Here is a 9,521-nt window from a genome sequence, read left to right as displayed (position 1 = left end):
CGGTTGAGAGCGGATATGAAAGTTAAAAATTTAAAAGTTTTTTGACTTCAAAGGTCGGCCAAAATATGGTGTCTACAAACATAAAAGCACTAAATACACACAAATGTTAACAATTGCCAAAAATCTTAGTTTGCATAAAATAACAATATAATATCTACATATTTAAATTATTTCAATTTATTTTTGTTTGTGACTGATGGTGTGATGGCCTGAGGTACTTAGTACCCAATGCCAGTTTACCCATTTATCCAGTCCGGTTAGTTTGTATAGGTTACTTTTAAATACATTATTATCAAATAATGAACATAAAAGCACTAAATACACAAAAATGTTAATAATTACCAAAAATCTTAGTTTGTATAAAATAACAACATAATATCTGCATATTTAAATTATTTCAATTTATTTTTATTTTATATTGGCACCACTAAGTTTTATGCTTAGCGCGTCGCTGTTTGCAATGCGTAGGTACTGGAGATTTAGCCAGAGAACCTAGTAGACCATAGACTGGGAGTTAGAAGTTTTGATCTGCACTTGAGTCCCAAGTGTCACCTCCTCAGCAGTGCATATTTTAGTAGAGTCCACCAGCTTCTATTTTATTTTTGATCATTGTAATTAAATTTTGGATATGTAATATAAATTATATATTTTTGTATATTAAATGTGCACATGATGTAAATTAATACAGTTTGAAATTTCATATTTGAATTGTGTATGTATGGAAATGATTTGAATTTCTTATGTATTTATATGAGTGAAACTTATTGATGTTCTAAATGAGAAAACGAATTTGAGAATATATATAAAAATAATTATTTCACACAGGTGGGAAATCGTCAAATTATTAAGAAATGAGGGAAAACTCAGTCAGTTTCTCTAATAAAATAATTAGATCTGAATTTAAATAAAATTAAATGTGATAACCAAGAATATAATGAGATAAGTTAAGACGCTCCGGCACACTGTGTGGCATGCCTTGCTCGGCTACTTGTAGACGGGTAAGGGGTGTTACAGGGTGAGATGCATTTTAGCCATGGCTGAGTGAAGGACTTCCTATAAAGTTGACCATTAAGGATGCTGTAACCTCATGATTTTTGAACAATCTTCTTTGCCCCCCAAAGGTTCATCAGATAGTGTCCTATGTTCGAGATAATTGAAGATTGAGGACATCTATGTTTAACCAATGTCGACTGGGAGAAGCTCTTCTTGGTTGATTGTTGGCTGACTGATCTCCTCAAGGTGGATTTGCTGAGATAGGTGCTGCTCCCCTACTGCTGCCATCTTGGCTAGGGCATCTATGTTACAGTTCTCTCCTCTAGGGACTTGTACATTTGTGACTTCTCTCGAGTTCAATCAGATTTGGGCTATTAGCTGCTGTATCCTTGCTTCATATTTTCCCAAGTTCGAGTCCCGCAATTGGAAATTGCCCTGACACTGATTTACTACTAATTGAGAGTTAGAATATATAATAACGTTGGAAGTTCTTACCTCTTTGATTATGCATAGGGTGATCAACAAAGCCTTGTACTTAGCTACATTGTTCATAGCCTGAAAGTTCAGCCATACTGCGTACTTGAGTTTTATGCCTTAGGGGCCCTCCAAGACAATCCCAATTCCGGATCCACTGGTGCTTGCTGCTCTATCGACCCAGACACTCCATGTTGCTCTTTACTCTGCTTCCTCTTCCAGCAATGGTGTGAGTTTGGCAATGAAATCAGTCAGGACATGTGCCTTTAGAGCTATTCGAGGTACATATCTAATGTTGTAGGCTCCTATTATGATCGACCATGTGGATAGGTGTCCTGATGTGTTTAGCCTTTGTAAGATCTTTCTCAAGGGGTAGTTTGTTCATACTTTAATGGTGTGGGAATTGAAGTAAGGTCTTAACTTTGTGGCCACTGAGAGTACGGCAAATGCTAATTTTTCCAAGGTCAGATAGTTGAGTTTGGCTCCTTTTAGGCCTTGGCTCATATAATAAATTAGTCTTTGTTGTCCGTCTTCCTTTCTTACTAAAATTGAGCTTACAGTCTCCTTAGTCACTGCAAGATAAAGATAGAGGATCTTGCCTTATCTGGGTGAGTCTAAGGGTTAGAAAATTCTTAAGTTCATCGAAAGCTACTTGACAGTCCTCTCCCTATTTAAAGCTTTTCCTTGCTTTGAGCGCTTTGTAGAAAGGTAGGCACTTTGTTGTGGAGCATGACATGAAGCACCTGGGTGTGGTTATTCTCTGATTCAATCTTTGAATCTCCTTGATACTTTTTGGTGGCTTCATCTCCATAATAGCTCAGATCTTTTTGGGGTTAGCCTCGATTCCTTTTTCTAAAATTAAAAATCCTAGGAACTTTCCTGCCTTGACTTTGAACGTGCATTTTTTCGGGTTTAGTTTCATTCATACTTCGTCGAATATGTCGAATGCTTCTGCAATATCTTTTGGATGATTTTTCAGATTTTTGGTCTTGATGATCATGTTATCCACTTATACTTCTACTGTCTTGCTGATTAATTTTTTGAACATTTTGGTTACTAGACTTTGGTAAGTTACACCTGCATTTTTGATGCAAAAGGCATTACCTTATAACAGAAGATGCCCATATCTATGATGAACACTGTTTTTTCCTCATCTTTAGGGTCCATCTTTATCTGATGGTACCTTGAGATGGCATTTACCAAGGAGCATACGAAATGTTCGGCTATGGAGTCAACTAGCTTGTCGATTGTTAGTAGCGGATAGTGATCTTTTGGGCATGCTCTGTTGAGGTCAATAAAGTCGACACACATTCTCCATTTATCATTTGATTTTTTAACCAAGACCATGTTCGCAAGCAATGTCGAGTATTTTACTTCTCTAATGAGGCCTACTTTTAATAGTTTTTGGACTTCTTCTCTAATAACTTGTTGTTTGTTCACTGCAATTTTCCTTTTCTTTTGTTGTACTGGCTTGATGTTCGGGTTCACATTAAAGTCATGGACCATGACTGTCGGATCTACCCCTGGGACCTCATTCAAACTCCAAGCAAAGGTGGATGATCTCTGGGCAAGTGTTCTGATGGGCTTGTCCTTGTTCGGACCTTGTAGTGCAATTTTGATCCTGATCTTTTCTCCCTTATATAGTTCAACCTCCTCTATGTGGTCTATTAGTTCTGGAGAGATACTGCTCTTTGGTTTCTCTAAGAGATCGACTGGAGGTATGGCTTTGCCCACTGTTTTTATAGACAGACCTTAGCATTCTTTGGCTAATTTTTGGCTCCCTCTTACCACGGTTATTCCACCTGGTGTTGGAAGTTTTAAACATAAACAATCCATGTTAATCAAAACAATATTATTGTTTAAAATTGCTCATCCCAAAATGGCGTTGTAAGACAGTGGGATGTCCACTACTATGAACTCAGCGTATATTGTTCGCTTATGGATTTCATCACCTAGGATTGCTGTTAGGTTTGTTGTTCTAGCCACTAGCATGGTCTTATCTCCTAGTCTGACCAATGGGAATGCTACTTTGGTGAGATTTGCTCTCCTCAATCCTAGCTTCTCATAAACTTCTAGTGTGATCAAGTTGATCAAACTGCCTGTATCAATGAAGACCCTTCATACCATGTACCTGTTTAAATAAATATTAACCACCAGTGGGTCAAAATGAGGTCTTTTAATATTTTTATAATCTTTTAGCTTGAAAGTGATTGGATCTCTGGAGAGAGTTTCCATGTCAATGGAAAATACATTTTACGAGTTGGAAGCTTTGGCTACTATTTGATTGCTACTTCTATGCTCTCTTGGTCCTCCTGCTATGACGTTGATGATTCCAATGGGCTCTTCTTTATCTTGTTTTTTTTTAGCTCCTATCTTTTATTTTGTCCTTTCTTCCTTCTGTCTTAGCAAATCTTTTAAGGTTTCCCTGCCGAATGAGTCTTTCGATTTCATCCTTTAGTTGACGACATTCATCTGTGGTACGCCCTTAATCGTCAAGGAAATGGCAATACTTCTTTTTGTCTCTTAGACTTACAGTTTTTGGCTTCATTTTTGGTGGCCATTTGATTTCCTAGCCATTCTTCTATATCCACATTAATATCTAGGCTCTGGATTTTATTAGTGGAGTGTAAGAACTGTATCGATCTCATCTAAAGGTTCCAAAATCTGATCCATAAGTTCGTCAATTGCCATTGATAAGTGCATAATTTATTAATTTTACTCCCATCACATTTAGTGTTTTTAGTGTGTTCTTATGTTTAATTCAGTTGGTTAAAATATATTTATCATTTAGGCATATTTTTAGTTAGTTGTGGAATAATTGTGTTAAATGGAAAAATTTTCAGCGTTTGACCTTTGTTGAATTTTTTAGGTGTTTCTAAAGTTGTGGGTCTCCAAATTAAGTGTTGTTTAATCCATTGAAAATCTAAGATAGAGCACTACAAAAGATAAAGAGGGACCAAAGCCCAAATCAGTCTCCAAGGTTGACAAAATGAGCTATGGATCTATTGAAAAAGCCCAGACGTGATGTGCCACGACCATTTTTGGTATTTATTTTGTATCTGGAGTTTCAAATGTCCAAATGAAGCAAGCCCAAGCCCAATTGAACCTTAAGAGCTGCCTCTACAACTTCTATGGAGGGCTAGATGCAAGATGAGGCCATTTTAATTGTCAAAAATGGCAATGAAGTCGTCACTATGGGCTGGACAGTCTGTCTGAATCAGTCCCGATTTTTGGGCCATAACTTGGGTTGTAGACCTCGGATTTGGGCAAAATAGTACCCGTTGGAAATCTAAGAAATAGGGCTACAACTTTCCTGAAGAGGGCAGAGGCAAATTCGGAAAGAAAGTCACTTAAAATTGGCCTTGATTCCAGAGATGCGAATGCAGGCTGAAAATCTACATTTTGAATTTCAAAACTTTCCCTAGTTTGATTCCTATCTTTGGGGTTAGGTTTTTTACTATAAATACGTCTTTGGGTAGCAGCTAAGAGCATCTCAATTCAGATCTTCGTTCTCCATAGAACATCTTCGTTCTCTATTCTTTCTTTTTAGATTTCTTTTTTATCTTTCTTTATTTTTTCTATAAGCCGTGAACGTGAGTGGCTAAATTTTTAATTCAGTTCAAGGGATTCACATTCTTATGTATGATTTGTGAGACCAGGTTCTTAATTTAATTTATGTCTTTTTGAATATCTATTGTTTTCTTATTTAATTGTTTTTTATCTGTTGAATGATTTGCTAAAAAGGCCTATTAGTTAATTGTTTGATTTGATCAATTACTAGTTCATCTTCATAATCCGTAATTATTGTGTAAGATTGAACATGAGTAGCAATTAGGTTTTATTGATTATGATCCAAGTTTTCGATAATAACCTAAGGAAACAATAGGGTGGATTAAATGATTTATGCTTCATAAATTGTTGTTCAGCTTAACTACTTCCTTTTCTTAAAGCAGTTATTAATTTGATGAGGATTGCTTAATACCAACTCAATTAATAATTAGAGTCAATAAGAGTGCTGGGCTCGAATTGATGAGTAAAGGAAAGTCAGGGGATTACCTCGTTGTTTGGTAAATCTAGGTTAAGTATTCAATAAGATATAATTGTATTTCTTTTGTCTATGATCAAATCAATGCATTGGAATGCTAATTACCTTGGACTGAAGTTTGTTTAATTGAAGAGTTTCTTATTTTTAAATCTTAATTTTGGATTTTTTTGATTTCTTCTTTGGATTGTGAATTAACCCCCCCCCCCTCCCAACCTTTGTTTCTTTTCCATTACACAAGCGCATGAAATTTAATAATTTAGTCTCTATGGTTTGACCTGGATTCACCACTTACTGCAGAAAATATTTCATACTTGGTGATTTTAGTTAATTTAATTTTTGGTAGATTCGACACCCATCAAGAATTTTAGCGCCATTGCCGAGGAATGAAATTTATTGAATTTCGTGTTTTCTGTGTTAGAATATTCTGTTATTAATTTTGTTTGTGAGTTGTTGCTATTTTCAGTTTTCTGAGAAAAAAATGACGGTGTTACTATTCAGTGTTACTGTTCATTAAGAATTTTGGTTGAATTTGGAGGGCGGCCCATACCTATTTTGAAGGAAACGACACTCTGATTAAGACCAATAAAGGCCCCACCCTCTTGAGGCCAAATTCGATTGTTTTATAGGGTTTTGAAGCATTTTTCTATTTTTACTTTGATTTCTTTTTGTTTATGACAAGAATTTCTAGATCTGGTGAGTTGATCTTTGATCCAGAAGTAGAAAATATAGCTAAACATTTGAGAAAATTGGCTAAGCAAGCTAGGCAGATTTCGAGTACATCTGAAGGAGTCCAATCTCCAAAGGAGTTAAGCTCGGATTCGGAGTTAGAGTCAAATTCTGAAAACGAAACTATGGCTGCTAGAACCTTGAAAGAGTTGGCTACTCCTGATCTAAACCAACAGCCTTTGTGCATCCAATACCTTGCTTTAAATGTTGCTTTTGAGTTGAAATCTGGACTAATCCATTTATTGCCTAAGTTTCATGGTCTTGCAGGTGAGGATCCACATAAGCATCTAAAGGAATTTCATGTTGTGTGTTCCAGCATGAAATCTTAAGGAGTTTCAGAGAATCAGATCAAGCTTCGGGCTTTCCCTTTCTCACTAGAGGTCACAACTAAGGATTGGTTATATTACCTTCCTTCTGGATCCGTCAACTCATGGAATGGGATGAAGCAGATATTTCTGGAGAAGTATTTTCCTGCTTCCTGTGTTGCCAATATAAGAAAAGAAATTTGTGGCATCCGACAGTACAATGGAGAGAGTTTGTATGAGTATTGGGAGAGATTTAAGAAGCTGTGCGCAAGCTGTCTCCATCATCAAATAAGTGAGCAGCTGTTGATTCAGTATTTCTATGAGGGATTTCTACCAATGGACCGCAGTATGATAGATACTGCTAGTGGAGGAGCTTTGGTTGACAAGACACTCGAAGAGGCAAGGAGGCTGATTGCTAACATAGCAGTAAATTCTCAGCAGTTTGGAATGAGAATGGATCACACACCTATGAAGGTTAATGAAGTAAGTACATCTAACCTTGAGAAATAAATTTCTGATTTAACTTCTTTGGTGAGACAGTTGGCTGTAGGGAACATGCAAACTTTTAAGGTATGTGGAATTTGTTCAGGTTCGGGTCATGCTACTGACATGTGTCCTGTATTACAAGAGGATGAATCAATGCAACATGCTAATACAGTAGGACATTATGGACAGCCACAATGCAGATATGATCCCTATTCAAATACTTATAATCCAGGATGGCGAGATCATCCCAATTTGAGTTATGGGAATCAACTGGTGCAAAACTGATCCAGCAGCAAAGACCACAAGTGAATCAAACACCTCCGCCTCCCTCAAATCAAGGTATGTCACTTGATGAAATTGTTAAGGCTTTGGCTAACAATACACAACAGTTTCAATAGGAGATTAGAAATAGCATTCAAAACATAGAGAAGCAGATTGGTCAGTTGGCCTCATCTATGAGTAAACTTGAAGCTCAAGGTTCTGGAAAGCTCCTTTCACAAACAATCATGAATCCTAGAGAAAATGCAAGTACGATATTGTTGTGGAGTGGAAAAAAAGTTGATAATCAGACTCCACATGAGCCAATAAAAAAGAAGAAGCAAGGAGCAAAAGAGTCTGAAGTTCCTGAAGTTGAGGTAAATACTGAACCTAACTTGAATAAGGTTAATAATTCTGTTCTTCCTCCATTCCCATGTAGGTTGGCTAAAAATAAGAAAGAAGAACAAGAGAAATAAATTTTAGAGACTTTCAGAAAGGTGGAGGTGAATATACGCTTACTTGATGCGATCAAATAAGTTCCCAAGTATGCTAAATTCCTTAAGGAACTATGCACTACAAAGCACAAGTTGAGGAATAATGAGAAGATCAGTATGGGAGAAAATGTGTTGGCATTAATTCAGCAAAAATTACCCCCTAAGTGTAAGGATCCAGGTTCATTTTCTATTCCCCGCAGAATAGGTGATTCTAAATTTGAACGTGCAATGGCAGATTTAGGAGCATCTATTAATGTTATGTCAAATTCAGTTTTTCAAACTTTAAATTTGGGTCCTTTGGAAAAACTAGTGTTATTATTCAGTTAGCTGATCATTCTAATGCTTACCCATTGGGAGTAGTTGAGAATGTGTTGGTGCAGGTTGGAGAATTGATTTTTCCTGCAGATTTTTACATTCTGGATATGGAGGATAGTGTTCCCACATCAAAGTCAGTTTTGATTTTGTTTGGAAGACCTTTCCTACAAACTGCCAAGACAAAAATTGATGTGGATAATGGTACCTTAACTATGGAGTTTGATGGAGAGACTATCAAATTTAATATCTTTGATGCCATGAAGTATCATGCGGATGATCATTCTGTCTTTTCTATTGATGTTGTTGATACAATTGTGCAGGATGTCTTTGAGTTAAGCATGGTGGATGAGTTAGAAGTGGTGATTAGTCAAGGAATTCAAGAAATCAGTACCAATCAACCATTAAGTGTAGAGGTTCAAGAGGCAGTAATGGCATTGCAGTCATTACCTCCTATTTAAAAAAGGTATGGAGTACCAAAGATCGATTTACCTATATCTCACACAAAATTATTACCTTCTATGGTGTAGGCACCAGTTCTTGAACTCAAGCCTTTACCTGAGCATTTGAAGTATGTTTACTTGGGAGACAATGAGACACTTCCAATTATCATCTCAAGTAATTTAACACAGATTCAAGAAGACAGGTTGATAAGGGTTCTAAGAGTTCACAAGGAAGCAATTGGATGGACAATAGCTGACATCAAAGGTATAAGTCCATCAGTGTGCATGCACAGGATTTTGCTGGAGGATGAGGCTAAACCGAGTAGAGAAGCTCTTGGAGATTGAACCCACAGATGATGGAGGTTGTGAAGAAGGAGATTCTAAAGCTACTAGATGCGAGAGTTATTTACCCAATTTCTGACAGCAAGTGGGTAAGTCCAGTCCAAGTAGTGCCAAAAAAATCAAGAGTCACTATGGTAGCAAATCAAGATAATGAACTTGTTCCAACAAGGATTCAGAGTGGATGGCGAATGTGCATAGACTACTGCAAGCTGAATTCAAGAACAAGGAAGGATCACTTACCACTGCCATTCATTGATCAAATGCTTGAGAGGTTACCAGGTAAGTCTTATTTCTACTTTCTTGATGGTTTTTCTGGATATAATTAAATTGTGATTGCACTGGAGGATCAAGAGAAGACTACCTTCACTTACCCTTTTGGAACTTTTGCTCTTAGAAGGATGCCCTTCGGGCTTTGTAATGCACCTGCCACATTTCAAAGATGCATGATGAGTATATTTTCAAATTACATTGATATTTGCATTGAGGTGTTCATGGATGATTTTACTGTATATGGTGATTCATTTGATGCATGTTTACATCATTTAACTTCTGTTCTTGAGAGATGCATTGTGAAAAATCTTGTTTTGAATTATGAGAAGTGTCATTTTATGGTAGAACAGGGGATTGTGTTAGGTCATGTTGT

General features: G+C 36.7%; 1 non-coding gene across 1 annotated transcript; it reads right to left on the bottom strand.

Moving 5' to 3' along the window:
- Positions 1-6,726: 6,726 nt before the first annotated feature.
- LOC131181114 (small nucleolar RNA R71) lies at positions 6,727-6,833 on the bottom strand. The gene has a single exon (XR_009149742.1). It is a non-coding gene; the product is annotated as a small nucleolar RNA R71 (small nucleolar RNA).
- Between the last annotated feature and the right edge of the window lie 2,688 nt (positions 6,834-9,521).

The sequence above is a fragment of the Hevea brasiliensis genome, chromosome 6 (genome assembly GCF_030052815.1).
Source record: "Hevea brasiliensis isolate MT/VB/25A 57/8 chromosome 6, ASM3005281v1, whole genome shotgun sequence".
NCBI lineage: Eukaryota > Viridiplantae > Streptophyta > Magnoliopsida > Malpighiales > Euphorbiaceae > Hevea > Hevea brasiliensis.
Note: the sequence above shows the minus strand (reverse complement) of the source record. Positions and strands in the feature narration are given on the sequence as shown.